The 20,344-nt window shown below is 41.1% G+C and overlaps 1 protein-coding gene across 15 annotated transcripts in view; it reads left to right on the plus strand.

The window, feature by feature from the left end:
- The first annotated feature begins 864 nt into the window (after nt 1-864).
- The window catches only part of ZBTB40 (zinc finger and BTB domain containing 40), a 73,837-nt gene continuing 54,357 nt past the window's right edge, over nt 865-20,344 (plus strand). For 13 of the 15 annotated variants that reach the window (XR_008376948.1, XR_008376949.1, XR_008376950.1 and 10 more), the window contains exon 1: nt 870-999. The gene's annotated coding sequence lies outside the window, so the exon portion shown is untranslated. Of the gene's footprint in view, nt 1,000-8,575; nt 8,726-20,344 lie in introns of those variants that run through there. The other 2 variants (XM_053576683.1, XM_053576682.1) reach the window with 2 other exon arrangements.

A 20,344-nucleotide genomic window follows, 5' to 3' on the forward strand; every position in this document is an offset into this window, starting at 1 on the left:
CAACAATGTGAACGACAGTTCTACCCAGTAGGTTGAATTTGTGATTTAAAGCTGTGATGGACTGAGTCAGAAAGTGACAGCTGTCAAAACGACTGAATATTGACACTGTAGATGTAACAGCTGTCACTACGGAGTGAGCTCAGCATTATAGGCTAAGATGACTGGATTTGGGTGCATGACTTGCAGTGACAGAAGAAGGGACCACATGTCAATGCTAGGGCGACTGTGTCCAGTGGGCCTGCGCTGATGTGACTGATATTCTTGGATCTGCTTTAAATATTTGCCTATGAGGTAGCAAGAGGACGCTTCACATGGAACACTTTGTGAGTGACAAAGTATGTGAGATGGGAAATGAGCAAAAGATAAACTACAAACACTTTTACCTCCAAAACCCTTAAAGCTAAAATTGGGAAGTGGAGAGGCGGGATCAAACTGCCTCCAGGACATCTCAGCCCATCACGCCTGGAGGGAGCCAAGTCTCTCCACCAATGAGAATGCGTCTGGGACGCTGAGCAGGTCACCACTCCGCCTTGCACGTGAACGTGTTTTCACGGAAAAATGTAAAGAAGCCTTTTGTATTGACTTCCCTGCCATTCAGTAAACTAACTCTATAGCTGCTCCAGCAAGAGATGCTGGAACCCCTTTAGAACTTTCCTTAGGATTGAGGGAAGGGAGGGAGTAGCCAAGGTCAGAGGTCAGAGAAAAGGCCAGCTGCAAGCTTGCCCCAGGGTCCTACCGGTAGCATTGGCGGAGAGCGGGCGCGTGACGCAGGCCCCACCCGCTCGGGAGTCCCGCCCCCAGCACGTGACCGGCGCGCGGGGCAGGTCGGGCCGCCCCCTCCCGCTTATACCCCTTCCGCGCCGGCCTCAAGATGGCCGCCTTCTGGCGTATCTGGCGCTGTTGAATGGCGAAAGCTTTATTGTTCCCTTCGGGCAGGAGTGTTCGTGTCCTCTATGGCGCTGTCAATAAAGAACGGCAGTTTGAATCGGTACTGAACAGGTAACCATAGAAACGGGGCTGGGATTCAGCGCGGAGACCCTTTTTGCAGCAGAGGCCCGCGGGCACCCAACTTGAGGGGTGTACACAGACCCTTCGGTGTGGCGACCGGCGCGGGGCTTGCCTTAGTCATAGCCGCCTCACTTCGCCCCGGAACGTGGTCCCCCAGGGGTGGTCCGCACTTGGAGCGCAAGCTCAGCTGTAGGTTCCGGAGGGAAGAGGCCGCGGGGACTGGGTGGGGGCTCTGGGCCGGGCCTGGTGACCGCCTGGGGCCTGCCGTCGCCCCGCACGTCCCCTGGGCCCCAGCGGAGGCCTCTTCGCAGTTTCCCTCCCTCTCTTCGGGTCCCTGCACCGGCTGTGGGCAGACTAAAACCTTGGGCCTCATCTGTCACCCTTCTTTTTTCTCCCCCTCCCGGTTTCTGTTTGTTGGGAGCTAAAAATGGTTTTTACATTTTTAAATGATTGGGGGGGGTGTATTTTATGTAATTTACGGAAATAATATGAAATCAAATTTCAGTGTCTATAAATGAAATTTAATGGAACTGAGCCATGTTCGTCGTGGATGAATCCTCTACGGTTGCTTTCCTGCCAAGACGCAGAGTTGAGTGGTTGCGCAGCTATTGCCTGGCTTTGCTTGCCTGTCCTACAAAGCCAAAAATGTTTCTGTCTGGCCCTTTACAGAAAAAGTGTGATGACCCGTGCCCTAGACACAAGTAGATTGGGGCAATGTTGTCCTGAACCGATTCCTTTTGTCCTTCCTTACAACATGGGAAACAAGTTAAAACTGCCCCATGCACCTTAGAGCTCTTTAGTTGGGAGAACATTCTGGCTTCCATTACCCCTCTGGTCTTACTACCGCCTGTTCAAAGTAGGAGTTGTTTCTCCCACCTTGAATAGCAATAATACCGTCCACCTAACGTCTACAATAAGCCAGGTGCTTTATTTATGATTATACATAATGTGCTTTATGACAACGCCTTATAAGTAATTTCCATTTTACAAAAGAAGCCAGTTTTGAACGATGAAGCTATTGAAGGGCTATAGCTTATAGGTTATAGGGCTAGCAAATTGACCCTGTCTCTGGGAGCCCCCCCACCCCCACCCCCAGCTCATGGGCCAGGTCAAACTGCTGAGACTGTTGTTCTTTGTTGTTCTTCCCTGGAGTTGTATCTGGATCTTTGTATGGTTCATGGAGATTTTAATTACAATCTCAAAGTGAAATTTTTCTTAGCTTGCCTAAGTGATCAAACTTCTGCCCTCCCCTTCCTAATGTAGATACCTTTCTTCTATTGCAGTAGTTTGCAAACCTAGCTCTTCATCTTTTTGTTGTTGTTGTTGTTTGTTTGTTTGTTTGTTTTTAAGAGATAGGGTCTTGCTCTGTTGCCCAGGCTGGAGTGCAGATCATCACAGCTCACAGCAACCTCAAACTCCTGGATTCAAGGAATGCTCCTACCTCAGTCTCCTAAGTAGCTCAGACTTCAGGCACACACCACCATGCCTAGCTAATTTTTTTTTGAGACAGAGTCTCACTTTGTCGCCCTCAGTGGAGTGTCATGACGTCATAGCTCACAGCAACCTCCCAACTCTTGGGCTCAAGTGATCCTTTTGCCTCAGCTTCCCAAGTAGCTGGGACTACAGCCGCACACTACAATGTCCAGCTATGTTTTTTAGAGATGGGGTCTCACTCTTGCTCAGGCTGGTCTCTTAACTCCTGAGCTCAAGCCATCCACCTGCCTCAGCTTCCCAGAGTGCTGGGATTACAGGTGTGAGCCACTGCACCCAGCAATTTTTTTTTTTTTTTATTATTTTGTAGAGACAGAATCTTGCTATGTTGCCCAGGCTGGTAATAAACTCCTGTTCTCAAGTGTGAATTCCTGGAAATATAATGGTAAACAAGACCAACATGATTTCTGCCCTTCCATGGGTTTAAATTCTGTAGGATCCTTGAACAAATTATATACAGATATACAAAGATAATTTCAGTTAAAGCTGCTATAGCATATAATAAAATTAGTGGTTACTATTTATTGAGTGATTCCTTTGTACTAATTACTTTGCTCAGTGCCTTATTTACATGGACTATCATTTAATCCTCACTTTAGCACTATGACATGGGTAGTATTTATATTCCTATTTATAGATGAGGAAACTGGGGCTTACAGAGGAAAGATGTCCAAGGTACATAACTAATGGATACGGGAGCTGAGAGCTGCAGCTAAACTGATCTCACTCACCACCCTGTACTATTTGTTATCTTTCCTACTGTGTAGCTTAGTAGGTCCTCCGGGGCAGGGACCATACTTTACCTGTCATTGCTTACAACTTGCTATTTTCAGGTAAATATTAAATAAACAAATCCAGATCATTCATTGAGCAAATATTTGAGGGCCTCCTATATGCCAAGCACCATCATCTGAGGCCTTATGATTATCTGGCTGAGCAGGATGAACCTGGGGCTATCTGTTCTAGAAGCTAAAACCTAGTGTCAAGACAGTGAAGAAATAACAAAGGTGGCAACTGCTGTAAAGGAAACAAGATAGTGCTGAGATAGATACTAACTTGGGAGACCCACCTTTTACCCGGGTGGTCAGGGAAAACCTTTGTTTAGAGGGGTACTGTAAGCTGCAACTTGTTGAGTGACAAGGAGCCAGCCTAACAAAAAGGGAAAGGGAAGAGAAGCTGGGAGAAGAACTTTTTACCAGGTTAAGAGAACCTCAGGTGGGCAAGAACTTGAAGTGTTGGAGAACTCAGAAGGGAGCAATTGTGCAGTGTTTAACTCCTGTGCACCGTCCCTGGCCCTGAACCTGGCTTTACTACTGGAAAAGTTGCACACCTGTGGGCAGATTACAGATTAGTTGTCTCATCTGTAAAATGTAGGTCATGGTACTTCCTCAGAGGGTCATTGTACAGATTAAATAAGAGAAAATGTATGAGTAGTTTTGATGTTTTATCTTTGTTGTTGTTGTTGTTGTACATATTGCTAAATTCCATTAAAGAAAACTGACACAATGTAACCCCCAATGGAAACCTATTTAAAGTGCTAATAACAAAAATCCAGAAGTATATTATAGACAAAATGGGAATGGGAGGTGTTTTTTTTTGTGGTTTTTGGCTGGGGCTGGGTTTGAACCCGCCACCTTCGGCATATGGGACTGGCGCCCTACTCACTGAGCCACAGGCGCCGCCCAGGGGAGGTGTTTTTTTATTTTGGGGTGGGGGGGAGCAGATCTTGTTTTTTCTTACTGTTTCTATTTAGAAAGGAACTTTTCCAGATGGGATTTAATTATTTTAAACCAAGTGTCTATGCAAAGCATTTTCAGCATCTTACTGTTTTAATCTTGAAACCATTGTGTTCTTCTGTTGAAGCATGCTAAGAAAGTGCCCCTTCTTAAAGCATGCTAAGAAAGTGTTAGAGTTCCAGTTAGTGGTAATTTTAAAACTTTTTTACAAGTGATTTCAGGTTTTCAAAATAATGTTGCATAGTTTAAAACAGGAATGAATGCTTTGAAGCAAGTGGCAGACTTTTTGAATAGGTAAAAAAATAGGAAGATGTTTGGGCTCATGAACATGAAAAATTAGAGGCAGTAATAAATCAAGGAAACTATATAAGAACAACAGTGTCAAGTTTTACTTTAAACTGTATCCAGTAACGGTATTGCTCATGTCATCAGCGAATATAATCCAACCCAGCAAATGGAGCAAGGAACTGGACAGAGAGTGGCACATTAATGCAACGTTAAGCAACAAGCCCTGAATTAAATTGCTATTTTAGGTTTGGGTGGGACCTTTGCATTTGAAGTATTGCAGTTCTGCTCTGTGATTTGGGTCTTTTGGGTTCCAGTAAAGAGGAGGTGGTAACGTTAGCTTTGAAGGATAATGTGAAACTGCAGGAAGAGCCAGGGCATACCAATTTGTTTTTCAATCTATTTTATTTCAGTTCAAAGCATCATTGCAGACAGGCAGCCCAGGCAAACGAGCTACACTTTTGGCAATACTCAGCTGCTTTTAGAGATTGAGGAAGACTGTGTGTAACCCAAGTGTGGCTTGTTTTCTTGGACTATCTGTCTGCAATGATGCCTTGAACTGAAACAAAATAGATTGAAAAACAAATTGGTATGCCCTGTTGCTTCATACTGAGTATTTACATTACCCTGCTGGAGTACTGCCTGTACCAGCGCCCTGGAGAAAGGCAGTGACCCCTCAGCCTGTTTCAGCTCTTCAACAGAGTGAGCTCTTTGATTTTCACTAGGAAATTGAATTGGGATATGTGATTTTCTGGATCTCCAATAGCCTGCCTTCTAAAGCCATCATCTTGATAATGTGGAGAAAGCAAACTACTAACCACATAGAGGCACGAATTAAATATTAAGGGCATTTAAATTCAGAAATGAGATTGTCACTTTCTTTAAGTCATGCAGAGTGTACGGTATTTCGTTTGCAGAGAGCCTGCAGTTTTGCCGACTCTAGAAGCCCTCAGGGGAGAAAGGAGTAAGAAAAGAAGACTAGCTTTCTTTGTATTTCCCTCATGTTGTTATTTAACCAAATCTTGACAACATTATGATGCTAAGTATTTCTTTTCCTTACATAAAGTAAATGCATTATAGTTCATCCACATAAGTTAAGAGGTTAATCTTGGGGTAAGTGGTTGAATTGTAAGGGACCCATGAATCCTTTGAAGTTGCCTGCAGATTTGTGTGAATGTCATTTTTCTGGGAAAAGAGCCCATTTCTTTAATTAGATCTCAGATGGGGCCCTTAGCCCCTTAAAAGATACGGAGCCAACAATGAAATGTCACCTGTAACAACACCTGACTGAAGTCATGATGAGAATTTCTGCAAAACCAGTTACTTTTCACTGCTCTGGAACCGTAACCTCAGAGTTTTGAAAGTGTCTTTTCAGGCTTTGATTCCTGTCTAAAGTGGTCAAGCAGAGTTGAATGTTTGTATAATACAGAGATCTGCCCAGTGAAGTGCTTCATAAATGCCTTAGAGATGGGTGGTTGTCATTACTTTACATGACACCGGTGAGATGTGGACGTATTTATTGTCTCGGCAGCCTTGTTAGCAGATACCGTATTTATTTCTGCTGACAGATGAAAGAAGGAGGTAGTGGACGCCCAGCTCTTTGTTTCTAGGCATCAGCTTCTTGGAAATGGAGTCATTGCCTCAGATTTAGGAAAGCTGAATTAAAAGGAAAAAAAGAATTCGTAGATGTAATTTTCTGGTTCTATTAGTACCCAAAAGAAAATAAAAGGAAAGAAATATCTTTATCTTAGGATATTTTGTAAAAAGGAAATCTCAATAGAAAACTATTGGTAGGCCATGGTTTGGCCCATAGAGTGTTTGAAAATTAGTTGCTTACATTTAGGCAACTAAATGAGATTTTCTGTCTGTCTGACCCCTGGAGGCATTTGGATGAATGTCCTCTGCTTTAGGCATTAGAGTCTCGCTCTGGGACAGAACCAAACTTTGGAAGATACATTATGAAGGAAAAGGTCCGAGAAGGATGAGAGAAATTAGAAACAAAGAATTATATGTTTAAATAATAGCTTTTGAGGCTCCAAATATTACTTGAATAGTGTTTGTTTTTTTTTTAATATAAGAACAAAAGTGAACAGTATGTGATTCTGTTTCTGACTTTGAGAAGATTCTACAAGAGGTAATCTAACTCACTATTTCCTTTTGTTTCTGAGCTTTCTAGGACTGCGGCCTGACTGTTGGGTCTTCCTTTTTGACTCCTTTAGCTCATTCCCACTTGCTCCAGAAGATGGTCACGGGGCTTTGACAGCAGCAAACTTACTTTCTTTTATCTGGTGCTTGTCAGTTCCTAGTCTCAGTGCTTGACACCACAGAGTTTTCAAAGGCAGAGACCTGGGAGTGGTCCCGTTTTCCCCTTTCTTTCAGCACATAAGTTGTAAGCCTGTTGATTTCTCCCTTTGGTTAAAGCTACTGTAATCTCTCGTCCTAGATTATGAATCAGGCTTCTAGCTGGTCAGCACCTTTTAGTTTTATTCCTCTCCAGTTTGTTTGGTACGCTGTTGCCTGTGATCTTTATAAAGCACAAATCTGAACATGTTATTCGCTTGCCTAAAACTCCTGTATCACTTGCCTGCCTTCAGGGTGGCCTAATTCCTTGGCTTGGCAGGTGCTACCCCCCAACTCTGGCTATGCCCGTCTTGAGCCTCATCTCTGAGGATTTCCTCCTTTCTCCTCTTACCTTCTACTTGAGCACAGTTGAACATACTCATGGGGCCACAAATCTTCATCCTTTCTGGGGCACAGTCTGAGGCTTTGAGCCTGCTCTCTCTCCCTGGATTTCCCTGGCCATGTTATCAGCCAGGCCAGTAGTAATGCCATGATCTACACTGACTATTGTATGTTATCAAATATAGTTTTAGTCTTCTATGTTATTCCTGTTGTCTTTAGAATATTTGCTACTTGAGATGTGTAGTCAATTACTGTCTTAAAATCATTTGATGTAATTATTTTCTCTGTATAATTAGTTATTCCATCAACTTGATTGCTATTAAAATTTAATTGTGTTTTTTAACTATGTAAACCATTTGCATGGTACTAAAATGAAAAAGGTAACATATATAGAAGTTTCTATCTGACTCCTATTCTCTCTTTCTCCCACACCTAGCATACCAAAGTATGATCTCAAAGTTTGGGGGTTTTGCCAATATGTCAGGGAAGAAATAACATTTCAGTATAGTTTAAATTTGTTTTCTCTTTTTATGAGATAAAGGATATTTGCTCAAGTCTATGGGATAAGTCACAAAAATATTTTTCTAGTTTGTTATATGCTTGACTTTGCATGTGTCCAAGTTTTTTTTTTTGCAGTTTTTGGCTGGGGCTGGATTTGAACCCGCCACCTCCAGCATATGGGGCCCGTGCCCTACTTTCTTGAGCCACAGGCACCGCCCTCAAAGTTTTTTTTGCTATCCAGAAGTTTTACATCTGTATATAGTCATATTTATCAGTCTTACAGTGTGTTGCTTTGGATTTTAGGTCATAGTTGGGAAGTTGCCCTGCTAGCAATTTATGAGGAATTCATTCATGTTTTCTTATAGTACATGTGTGCTTTCACTTTTTTTTTTTTTTGGCAGTTTTTGGCCGGGGCTGGGTTTGAACCTGCCACCCCTGTCATATGGGGCCAGTGCCCTACTCCTTTGAGCCACAGGTGCTGCGCTACCTTTTTTTTTTAACATTTGTCAATCCATTTGGAATTTATCTTGGCATTTGATTTGAGGAAGAATCCCATTTTATCCTAATGGCTAATCAGTTGTCTTAACACTACTCATTAAAAACTCTCTTCTCCTCTGCTTTGAGATGCTGTCTTTAAAATATTATCCTTTGCCCAGTGACCAGGGTCCCTATTGTTGTATATTAGCTATTTGATCTTCTGAAACTTCGATTCCTCCAAGAAGGAAGCAGATTCTAAGTCTGCAGTTGAAGACTCCACTCTCTCCAGATACTCCCAGACATCCACTTGGAAGGTGGCTTCAGTGTGGGGAAGAGAAGACACTGACCAGGGCTCACGTAAACGTTCCCGCTCTGTCCCTTCCTCCCTGCAGGCCTCTGCAAGGGAAGAGTCCAGGGCGGAGCTGTCAGGGAGGACTACACGGACAGAAGGGTCCAGTATGGGAGGTTCCTTTTCCAGGGCTACCATCCTTTCCAGGGGCCAGACCCGTAAGAAAAAACGAAAGCCCAAAGTGGATTACCAGCAGGTATTCACTCGACACATAAATCAAATTTTCATTCGCGGTGAGAATGTCCTGCTGGTTCATCTTGCACAGTGACCAGCTCAGCCTCACTTGAGCTTCGGTTTTTAGAAATAAAGTGCACGAATTGCTGCTATGCTGTATCCTAGTATCCCAATGAAAATAAAGAATATTGTCCTTTGTATGCCTTGGGTTTCTTACTGAAATTTCTGTTTTGTTCCATTGGTTTGATTGTCGATTCATATGCCATTACAAAGTCAGGTTGATTTTTCATAGTGCTCTTTTTTCAGGGTTTTCCTCATTGTTTTTGCTGGTTCATCCTGGCATCTGACCTTAATAACCATTTGTCTAGTTTCAGGAGACGACAACTTTGATGGTATTTTTATTGGGATTGTGTTAAATTTATAAATGAGTTTAGAGAGAACTGACTTGTTTAGGATGTTGGCTCTTCCCATTCAAGATCAGGGTCTTGTCTTTTCATTTGCTCAGGGCTAGTTTGGTGATTTTTCAGGAGTGTTTTATGTTTTTCCTTGTATAAATTCTTTATGCTTCTTTTTCAGTTTATTAGACCTTCATTCTTATGTGTTTTTTTTTTTTTTTTTTTTTTGAGACAGAGTCTCACTTTGTCTCCCTTGGTGGAGTGCTGTGGCTCAGTATATGGGGCTGGTGCCCTACTCACTGAGCCACAGGTGCCGCCCCTTTAGTTTTTTGTTTGTTTGTTTGTTTTTAATAAATACTTCCTTGTAGAATCCCTCCAGAACTTCCCAGGTAAATTTTACATACCTACCTATTGAAAATTTTTTGCATATGACTTCAAAATACCTCATAGATACCCCCTCAAGCTCATATGGTCATACTGTTTTCTGAAACCCCTTCTGTTGTCTGTCTGCTTCTTTCTCATTCTTACTACTTAGCCTTGCGTCTGGCATCAGTTGTATTTGTTTGTTGACAGTACATATTTGTTGAGCAGACAGAGTAGTAAGGGGTATATGAAAGTGGGGGAGAGACTATTTGCAAAGGATGTCCTTGTCGTATTCCTAAGTCTGTAGTCATTTATTTACTAGTTCATGGTATTTTATTCTTTTTGCCCCATCCCAGAACTTAAAACTTTTCATATTATGTTTCATATTGTTATATTTTATATTTCACATCATATTGATAATAGTTACTATTTTTTGAACACATACAAAGTACCAAGCCTATACTATGTGTTTTATATAATTATTTCATGTAATCCGCACAGCAATTAAGGAATGGGTACTTTTACCCTTCTTTAAAAAAAATTGTTAGGAAAATTTTCAGGGCAGTGCCTGTGGCTCAGTGGGTAGGGCGCCGGCCCCATGTACCAAGGGTGGCAGGTTCAAACCCGGCCCTGGCCAAACTGCAACAAAAAAATAGCTGGGTGGTGAGGGGCGGGGGGCACCTGTGGCTCAAAGGGGCAGGGTGCCGGCCCCATATGCCGGAGGTGGCGGGTTCAAGCCCAGCCCCGGCCAAAAACTGCAAAAAAAAAATAATAGCTGGGTGTTGTGGCGGGCATCTATAGTCCCAGCTACTCGGGAGGCTGAGGCAAGGGAATCGCCTAAGCCCAGGAGTTGGAGGTTTCTGTGAGCTATGATGCCACGGCACTCTGCCGAGGGCTACAAAAAGAAAGAAAGAAAATTTTCAAATATGGGAATTATGAGAATAGCATTTTAAACTCCCATATTATGTTATAACTTTATTTTACAATTGAGAAAGCAAGTTTTAAAAGGTTAAGTAACTAAAGGTTAAAAAAGTAAGGCAGGTCCAAAACCTAATAATTCTTTATAGCTCCTTATTAAGATTGTTTTTTAAATTTTAAGCTCTGGCTGGCCAAAAGCAAGGGAGACTATCAAAAGCCACCCTTCTAACTGCGCCTGGTAATGTTAGCCTTCCCTTCTCCTAATTCACATCCCAGTGCTTTCCTCACTTCTGTTTGCAAACAGGAATCCCTCCTGCCTCTGCTGCTTTCCTGTGTGCTTTGCTCACTCTGTCTTCTCTTTCTCCAGTTTTATTAGTACGGTCACTCGCTACTGTTGGGAACACCTGGATCCTAGCATGATGTCATGAACATAGTAGGAACTAAACCATTTAAATGAAGTAACTGTGGGTGGCGCCTGTGGCTCAAGGAGTAGGGCGCTGGTCCCATATGCCAGAGGTGGCGGGTTCAAACCCAGCCTTGGCCAAAAACCAAAAAAAAAAATGAAGTAACTGTGAAGCTTGCTGCTCTTACTCATTTAGCCTATGGGTTTGGCTTGGTCCTGTAACTTTTGAATGCTGCTCTGAAGACCCAGGAGTCATTAAATTTGACCACCCTAGACACAGCTGCTCATTCAACAGGCACTCTGCTGTCAGCTGCCCTCCGTTCCACTCAGGTTAAAACCAGAGGGAGACTTTCTAAGGTCAAAGTCCAAGGCAGCAGAATAATTGGCCCCCAGAGTTCTGGGCATTTTTCCTGGGCAAGAAAACGTTGAAGATGAAATTTTCCATGTCTTCCTTTGAACATTTTTGAGCAAATACTATGGAGTCCCACAGGCTCTTTCCCCAAATTAAAGGCCATAGAGAAGTTATCCTCTTTTGCATTTTTGTTATTGTTAGCGCCTTAAGTTAACCCTTTTGTCATATTCCCTGGTGAAGGATGATGGAAAGATAGAGATGAAAATCATTCCTGCTCTTTAAAGAAAAAAGAAAAAGCTTACAGCACTTGGAGGAGAGGAAAATGGAGTCCATCTGTGAAATATATAGAAGAAGCTGCTGGTGGCTGAGTGATCTGGGTATAGTGTGATAGGACTGGGTTATAGGAGGTTGGGGTCCGCAGTCCCCTTAGCACTGTGATTACTTAACTACAAAGGTGTAAGCAAAGAAACAGTTAAGCTAAAAATGGTCTCTTCTTCCTAGCTGGGCAGGGATTATGCTGAATTTCTTCTCTGTGTAGTGCCAAGCCTCAGCTAAGGGCTGAGCTCAGTGAAGGTGTGCTGGGGGGCAGGCACGTCCTGTGCACTGATGAGGCTGGGAAACTGGGCTTTGGAGCCACACCGTAACCACATGGGCTCCCATCCCTCAGCTGCCCTGTTACCAGCTGTGTGCCCTTGGACTAGGGGTGAGGGCAGGTGAGGCATGTGTGCATGGCGCCTCACACACACAGAACAGGCAGGCTCCCCATCATCGTTACCTGCTCTTATTTAAAAACTACTTTCTTTACTGTGAGTCTTTGCAATGCCTCTGAAGAGAGAAGTTATCCAAAAAAAGTAGGAGAAAGAGTCGAGGATTAAGGACCTCACTGCTTTTTTAAGTTGTTAAGCTTGGGTAATATCACTTAGTGGTAAAAGTTCCAGCTCTGGAGTCAAGACAGCGTGAGTTCATTTACCAACTTTACCCCTCACTGGCTTTCTGATTTGGGCCAAGCCATTTAATCTCTCTAGGCCTTCACTTTCTCAGTTGAAAGTTCGGTTAATAATAGTAACTATCTAACTGGTTGTGCAAAAATTACATCAGGCCACCAATATAAAGTGCTTGACACTGTGCCTGGAATATAATAAATGCTTGAGAGATGTTAGGTGCTAGTGTTAACCTCCTAAATTGTGTCTTTTTCCCCTTTCTAAAGTTCATGGTTTTTTAAAAAATTATTATTATTATTATTATTATTATTATTATTTTCAGTTTTTGGCTGGGGCTGGGTTTGAACCCACCACCTCTGGCATATGGGGCTGGTACCCTACCCCTTTGAGCCACAGGCGCTGCCCCTATTATTATTATTTTTTTTTTTTTTGAGACAGTCTCACTATGTCACTCTTGGTAGAGTGCTATGGAGTCACAGTTCACAGCAACCTCCAACTCTTGGGCTCAAGCGATTCTCTTGCCTCAGTGTTTCTATTTTTAGTAGAGACGGGGTCTCCTTTTTTGCTCAGGCTGGTTTTGAACCCGGGAGCTCAAACTATCCACCCTCCTTAACCTCCCAGAGTCCTAGGATTACAGGCGTGAGCCACCACTGGCTTTTTCCCCTTTCTAAAATGTCTTTCTCTTTGCTTCCCACTTGAATATATATCTAAGACATAGGTAAGAGGAAAACTCTTACATTTTTGTCCTTAGTGAACTGGAAGATCTCAAAACACTTTACTTCTTAAGGTCTTGGTTTCCTCATCTATGGGATGTGAGAATTGGGCCAGGAGATTTCAAAAGATCTTTGTGTCTCTTAATTTTCAGTGAGTTTCAGGTTTGTATGAAATCTCTCAATTATAGCCCAGTGCTCTTGTTATGAGAGGTCTAATTCTTTTTTTTTTTTTAATTATTTTGTATTAAATCATAACTTTCTACATTAATGCATTTATGGGGTTCAGGATACTACTTTGATATATAAGGTGAAATGCTTACCTTGAACTAAGTAACACATCTATCACAATTAGACTCATTTCTAAATAGTTTTGAAATGTACCATTGCATCATGCACATTAGGTGAGGTCCCCCCAAATATCCTCCCTCCTCCTATATCCCTCCTACCTCCCCTCTCTCTCCTCTTCCCTTCTACTTTCTGGACTATAGTTATATTTTGCCATTCGTATGAGTGTGTAGGTGGTTATATATTGATTTCATAGTAGTATTAAGTACATTGGATACTGTTTTTTTCAGGAGATTTCAAAAGATCTTTGTGTCTATTAATTTTTAGTGAGTTTCAGGTTTTGTATGAAATCTCTCAATTATAGTCCAGTGCTCTTGTTATGAGAGGTCTACCTCTTGTCACTCTTTTCCCCTTTCTTAGCTGACTCCCATCTGGGACCAGCTATATGAAACTAGCCATGTGGTTGTCTGTGAATTCTTTCCTTTAAAAAAACCTATGTATGGGCAGTGCCCGTAGCTCAGCCGGTAGGGCATTGGCCACATACACTAAGGCTGGAGGGTTTGAATCTCCCAGACCAGCTAAAACAACAATGGCAACTGTAACAAAAAAGCAGCTGGGGGCAGCAGCTATGGCTCAAAGGAGTAGGGTGCTGGCCCCATATGCCGGAGATGGTGGGTTCAAACTCAGCCCTGGCCAAAAACTGCAAAAAAAAAAAAAAAAAAAGCAGCCGGGTGTTGTGGTGGGCACCTGTAGTCCCAGCTACTTGGGAGGCTGAGGCAAGAGAATCACTTAAGCCCAAGAGTTTGAGGTTGCTGTGAGCTGTGACACCATGGCTCTCTACCCAGACCAACATAGTGAGACTATGTCTCAAAAAACAAACAAACAAAAAAAACCCTATGTATTATTTGATATAGGTTGAAGATAATATGTAACTTAAAAGTGGTGAAGCAGAGTCATGAAAACAAATATTTTGGCAAGTGTATTTTTACCCATCCTTTTTTGAAGGTGATAATAGCTAACATCTGATGAGTGTATGCACTCACAGGGGTGTTCAACCTGTGGCCCACAGGCCACATGAATTATTTGAGGCCTGTTGTGTCAGATATTGTGACAATTAGGCACAGACCTGTTTTCTTTTTGGTCATCAGCTTTCGTTAGTGGTTGTATATTTAATGTGTGGCTCAAGGCAACTCTTCTTCCAAAGTGTGGCAGAAAAGTTGCACACCCTGGACTTTATATTGTTGCAGATACTGTTCTTTATGTGTATCGACTCATTTACTTGTTAATTAGCTTATTAATTCTTACAGTTATCTCATTGAGATAAGCACTATCATTACCCCATTTTACATATGAGGAAGCTGAGATTCAGAGAATAAGCAACTTGCCCTAAGTCATATAGCTTTTAAGAGGGGCAGCCCAGGGATTCACGCCCGGGGCTGTCTGTCTCTAAACGCCTGTGCTCCTGCCCATTCATTGTTGAGCACACAGCCTTTGGCATCATGATGCCTGGTGCGTATTCTTTAATGGCCAAAGCCCTTTACATTTTATATTAGACAGGTATCTTTGAATTTGAAATTTGGTACTTTGCTAATGTGTGGTCCAGATTTATTTTCTGTTGAAGAAACAGTATATTGTGATAATCAAGTTGATGAAAACTTAGAAATCATTCATCATTCAGGTCAGAGCAAAATGTCTTTTAGTACAGTGACAAAGCCAAGAGTCTTTTTAACACCTAAGAGGTTGGATTTGAAAGCATTGAAGTGGTGATTGCTTTTTGAAACTCTCAACTGCAGGACAGGAAGGTTGGCATTAAGAATAATGCAGTCACAATCCCTAGTCACTCATTAGATGAATGTGTTGCTCAGGAGATTTTGCAGTTTGGTCTGTAAGGAGTGATCTTGGATGCACTACTGGATCAGAGCAACATGGCCTGGAAAGGCACCTAAATCTCTCAAAGCCTCCTTCTGTTATAATAGCCTTGAAAAATCGCTTGTTCTGTGAATTAGTCAGAAGATAAGAGGACATAAGCAATTTGTTATGCTGAACATTTGATGTTTGCCTCGTATTTTATAGATTGCCTCAAAAGAAGAGTTTCATTAGAAATTGAGAGAAACTGGAAAAAGAAATTAGCCGAATAGAATGGTTATTATAGGCACATCAAGAGTCAGATGCTAGCTTCCAGTTTTGAGATTTGGAAAGCAACCTTTTGAGTGGTCCTTAATCTTCTCCATGTCTCCTCCTTGAGAGTCTGTGAGGAGGAGCAGAACAGCTGCTTAATTCACTGAGCACTTACTGTGTCCCTGGCATACAGTGCCAGTGCGTTAGGTATATTAATTCATTTACTCTTCCAGCAGCCAATGAGAAAAGTACTGTCATTACCCCCATTTTGCAGATGAGGAAACCGAACCTCATAGAGGTTAGATAATTTCCCCAAAGGCCCACAGTTTGTAATTAGACATTCAAGATTCACACCCAGGTAGTCTGGCTCCAGCCCCAGCCTTTAACCACTAAGTTACATTGCTGCTCATGAAAGCTGTGGGCCGTCCCCCGACGCACGCAGATGGGCACCATTGCTTTAGTAATTAAAGAGCATCTGGACTCCTTCTCCCATACCCAGCCTAGGGACTTAGGTTTGAACCCCACCCTAGAATTTAGGTAAGTGCCTTTCAGGTGCATGTTATGTCTTATTTAACTGTGCTTAGTACATAGGAGCAAAATAAATATTTAATGAATGAATGGAATGCTGGAAATGACACCAGCATTGGAGCCAGACCTAGGTTTCTATTCTTAAATTTCTTGGTTACAAAAATGTGTGTTTACTATAGAAAATTTTGAAAAGTATGAAGAAGAAAATAAGTTTCCCATAATGATGCTTCCTAGGGATAATCACTATTAGCTTTTTGGTATATTTATCTGTATTTTTTTTCTCCCTCCCTCCTCTCTAATTTCTATATTTTTAAATGTAAATGTGTGTATGCATACACGTATTTTTAAACCAAAGGGGTTTTGTACATACATTCAGTTGCATGCTGGTTGTTTTCCTTTAGTAGTATATTGAGAGCATTTCCTCACGTTATTAAAAATGTTCAAGTGCCTAATGTTTTTTAAAAAATGAGATATAATTCACGTAACATTCAGTTTACCATTTTAAAGTGTGTAATTCAAAAGTCTGTGTAACCATCACCACTTTCTAATTCCAGAATCTTTCTTAAATCACTCCAAAAGAAACCCCAAAATGAAAACCCTGTACCTCAGCAGTTCTCAACCTGCGGGTCGTGACCCACAGGAACTGTATTAAAAGTTCGTGGCATTAGGAAGGTTGAGAACCACTGCTGTACCTGTTAGCAGTCACCTCCCATTTCCTCCTCCTGACGCCTCTGGCAACTGCTAATCCACTTTCTGTCTGTGTGGATTTGCCTGTTCTGTACCATTAATATAAAGGGAATCATATGGTAACATGTGACCTTCTTGTGTCTGGCTTTTTCTACTTAGTGCGTTTTCAGTATTCATCCATGCTGTACCATGGATGGTACTTAGTTCCTCTTATGGCTGAATCAGTCCGTTCTATAGATACACAATATTTTGTTTGTCCATTCCTCAGCTGATGGACATTTAGGTTTTTTCCACTTTTGGCTGTTATGCTTAATGCGCCAATGAGCATTATAAGTTTTTGTGAGGTTATGTGTTTTCATTTCTCTTACATGTATGCTAGGAGTGGAATTGCTAAATCCCTATGGTATCTCTGTGTGTGTTTAACTTTTTGAGGAACTGCCAAACTGTCTTTCACAGTGGCTGCTCCATTTTTACATTCCTACCAGCAATTCTCTGAAGGTTCCAGTTTCTCCATGCCCTCAGCAACACTTGCATTTTCTGTTTGTGTTTATTATAGCCATCCTAGTGTATGTGAAATGATATCTCATTATGGCCTTGATCTGCATTTCCCTAATGGTGAATGTCTTTCCATGTGCTTATTGGCCATTTTGTCTGTCTTTGGAGAGATGTTTGTTCAAGTCTTTGCCCATTTAATTGGCTTATTTGTCCTTTTATTGTTGAATTGTAAGAGTTTAGGATACCTTATTCTGGTATATGCTATATATTCTTGAAAGTAGACCTTGGTCAGATACATAATTTGAAAATATTTGTTCTCGGCTCCGCACCCATAGCACAGTGGTTATGGTGCCGACCAGATGTACCAGGCTGGCAGGTTTGAACCCAGCCCAGGCAGCTAAACAACAATGACAAATGTGGCAAAAAAATACCTGGGCATTGTGGTGGGTGCCTTTAGTTTCAGCTACTTGGAAGGCTGAGGCAAGAGGATCGCTTAAGCCCAGGAGCTTGGGGTTGCTGTGAGCTGTGATGCCCGGTGCTCTACCATATAGTGAGACTCTTGTCTCCAAAAAAAAAAGAAAGAAAGAAAATATTTGTTCTCATTCTGTGTGTTATCATTTTACTTGCATGATAGTGTCCTTTGGTGTGCAAACACTTTAAAATTTGATGAAATCCAGTTTATCTAATTTTTCTTTGGTTACTTGTTCTTTAGTGCTATAGAGAAAGCCTAATTTTAATTGCTGGATAATATAGTATAATATGGCTGAAAGTCTTATTTACTTAAAAACCATACACTTAAGTTTTCAGGTTTTCTTTTTTTAACCATTAATGCTATTGCCGTGAATATGGTGTACATATATATTTCATTGCATTGCTAATTAATTATTTCAGTATTGATAGATGCCTAGAAGTGGGTCTAAAGGGCATAAACATTGAAAAAAATTCTTTACTATCATGTTCTTTTTATCTAAAATTATATTACTGGTATGTAAACTGATTGTGGCAAAACATTCAAACAGTGCAGATAAAGTATACCCCTCCTCACTGCCCAAATTCTCATATCTCTCTAAGGACATATTTATGGCTTCAGATGAGCAGATTACTTCTAGATTATTTACCACATTACTTCCCTGAAAGATTTTACCCGTTTATATTTCTGTTAGCACATCGCAGGCACCTATCTGATTGTTCCCTCTCCTGCATTTATTAACGTAAGTAGTATTTTTATAATAATAACAGCTAACACTTATTGAACATTTACTGTTGACAGTCACTTTGCTAAAGAAATTCAGATACATTATCTCATTCCATCTCCACACCCAAACTGTAAAGACTTTAAGACTCACATGGATTAAAGTGACATATCCAAGGTCACTGAGCACATGTTCAAGTTAATCTGCCAAATCAGAGTCTAAGATCTAAAACCACTGCTTCCCAATAACACATGTCATCACTGAAAAACCTTTCCAAGTTGATGCTTTAATTTGGATTCTTTAATTATTCATGAGGGTGAATTTTTCATAAGTTTTTTGCTTTTTATTTCTATTCTGAATTATCTTGTTTTTCTTTCTAAAATTAAAAAAATATTCTTAACGTTTTCCTTACTGACTTATATAATCTTTCTAGTCTAATATTAACTACTTATTTTTCTTTCTTTCTTTCTTTTTTTTTTGTAGAGACAGAGTCTCACTTTATCGCCCTCGGTAGAGTGCCGTGGCGTCACACGGCTCACAGCAACCTCCAACTCCTGGGCCTAGGCAATTCTCTTGCCTCAGCCTCCCAAGTAGCTGGGAGTACAGGCGCCCACCAGAATGCCTGCCTATTTTTTTGTTGCAATGCCGCTGGGGCTGGATTTGAACCCGCCAGTGCCCTACCCACTGAGCCACAGGTGCCGCCCTAACTACTTATTTTTCACTTCTTCTGTGACATAAAGCATTCGCTGGTTTATCATTTCTCTTTTAATTTTGTTGATGGTGGTTTTTTTAAGTTTACATTTTTTTCTTTTTCCATATTTTAATTACCATTATTGCACCAATACAGCATACGCTTTATATACATATATCTTCAACATTTTCAATTTTTCAGAAATTCAAATACATAATATATTATCATCTTGAGAATACAAAGAACACAACATAGAAGAAGATTGAGAAAATAGGTTCTTAGTATTTAGTCTCTAGTGACTCTACAGACTTTCCTTTTAGTGTTTTCTATTGGAATTTTAAAATGTCCTGCCATGGCTCTGCAAGAATAGAGTTGCCTGGAAGAGGAGGCAATGAAAAACAATGGACCCCGAGTTAGAAAAAGTTAAGAAGGAGACTCTAGAGAATAATATATTTTGAAACTAAACATAAAGACTTCCTTCAGCCAGAGAGTGTATACATCCAAATATGTGTTAAGGGACAAATTTATGCCCTCCCATTTCATCCTCAAAGTCGCCCATTAACAAACAAAATAGATAGTACTCAATCATCTGAGAAGTAGAACTCTCTTTGCAGCATTGCATAAGGAATGGTGGCAGAAAGAAAGGAAAATGGTGGGAGAGCAACTTGCTTTTGAGATACCCTAGGTAATAGGAATCAAATCCTTAGGCAAACCCTATCATAGATAAAGCTCCGACTTTCCAACTTCCTTCATAAATGACAATATACAGAATAGCAGCTTTCTATTGAAGAGCTAAGTGGAATAAAAAGAAATGTTTATGGAAAGGGGCCAGATACCCAGCACCAAGGCAACATGGGTACCAAACAAGACTTAAATGCTTTTAACCTTTCTGCTCTATAAATCAGGTTAAAAACTAAGCTTACATTTTTATGTAGTCAAATCTGTTGCTCATTTGTGAATTTCTTCTGTTTCCTTTATGTGTTGAAAGGCCTTCTTTACCCTGACTTCAGTTAAGTTTTTATTAATACATTACTTTTTTTAAGAGACAGGGTTGCCCAGGCTGGCATGCAGTGGCGTTCATAGGTGCAATTGTATCACGCTATAGCCTTGAACTCCTGGCCTCAAGTGATCCTCCTCTCAAGGAGCTAGGACTACAGGCCCTCTCCACTGCACTTGGCTATATTATTATTTATATATTTTAGTCACTTAAATTTTGTTGTTGTCGAGTCACAAATTTACCTTAACAGTTCTAATGGCAGTGATTTGAGAAATTTGCAATCATGTATTTCCTGAGATACTTTTGGGCAGTTTTATGGTTTAATAGTTATTTTCCCATTGAAAGAGCTATCACTGGCTGATATTTTAATCAGCATTCAAAAAAATAAAAAACCTGTAAGCGGGCTATACAATACACCCAATGCTTCACCAGTTTGAGAGAGAACGTGGAAGCCCTCCCCACTGAGCGCCCATTGTGTATACTTAGGAGTTTGGTATTTTGGTTGACGTATTCACTTGAAAGCTCAGTAACCTGGGTCCTGGTTCTGGCCCTGCTGTACCTA

Source organism: Nycticebus coucang, chromosome 22, assembly GCF_027406575.1.
Source record: "Nycticebus coucang isolate mNycCou1 chromosome 22, mNycCou1.pri, whole genome shotgun sequence".
NCBI classification, from domain to species: domain Eukaryota; kingdom Metazoa; phylum Chordata; class Mammalia; order Primates; family Lorisidae; genus Nycticebus; species Nycticebus coucang.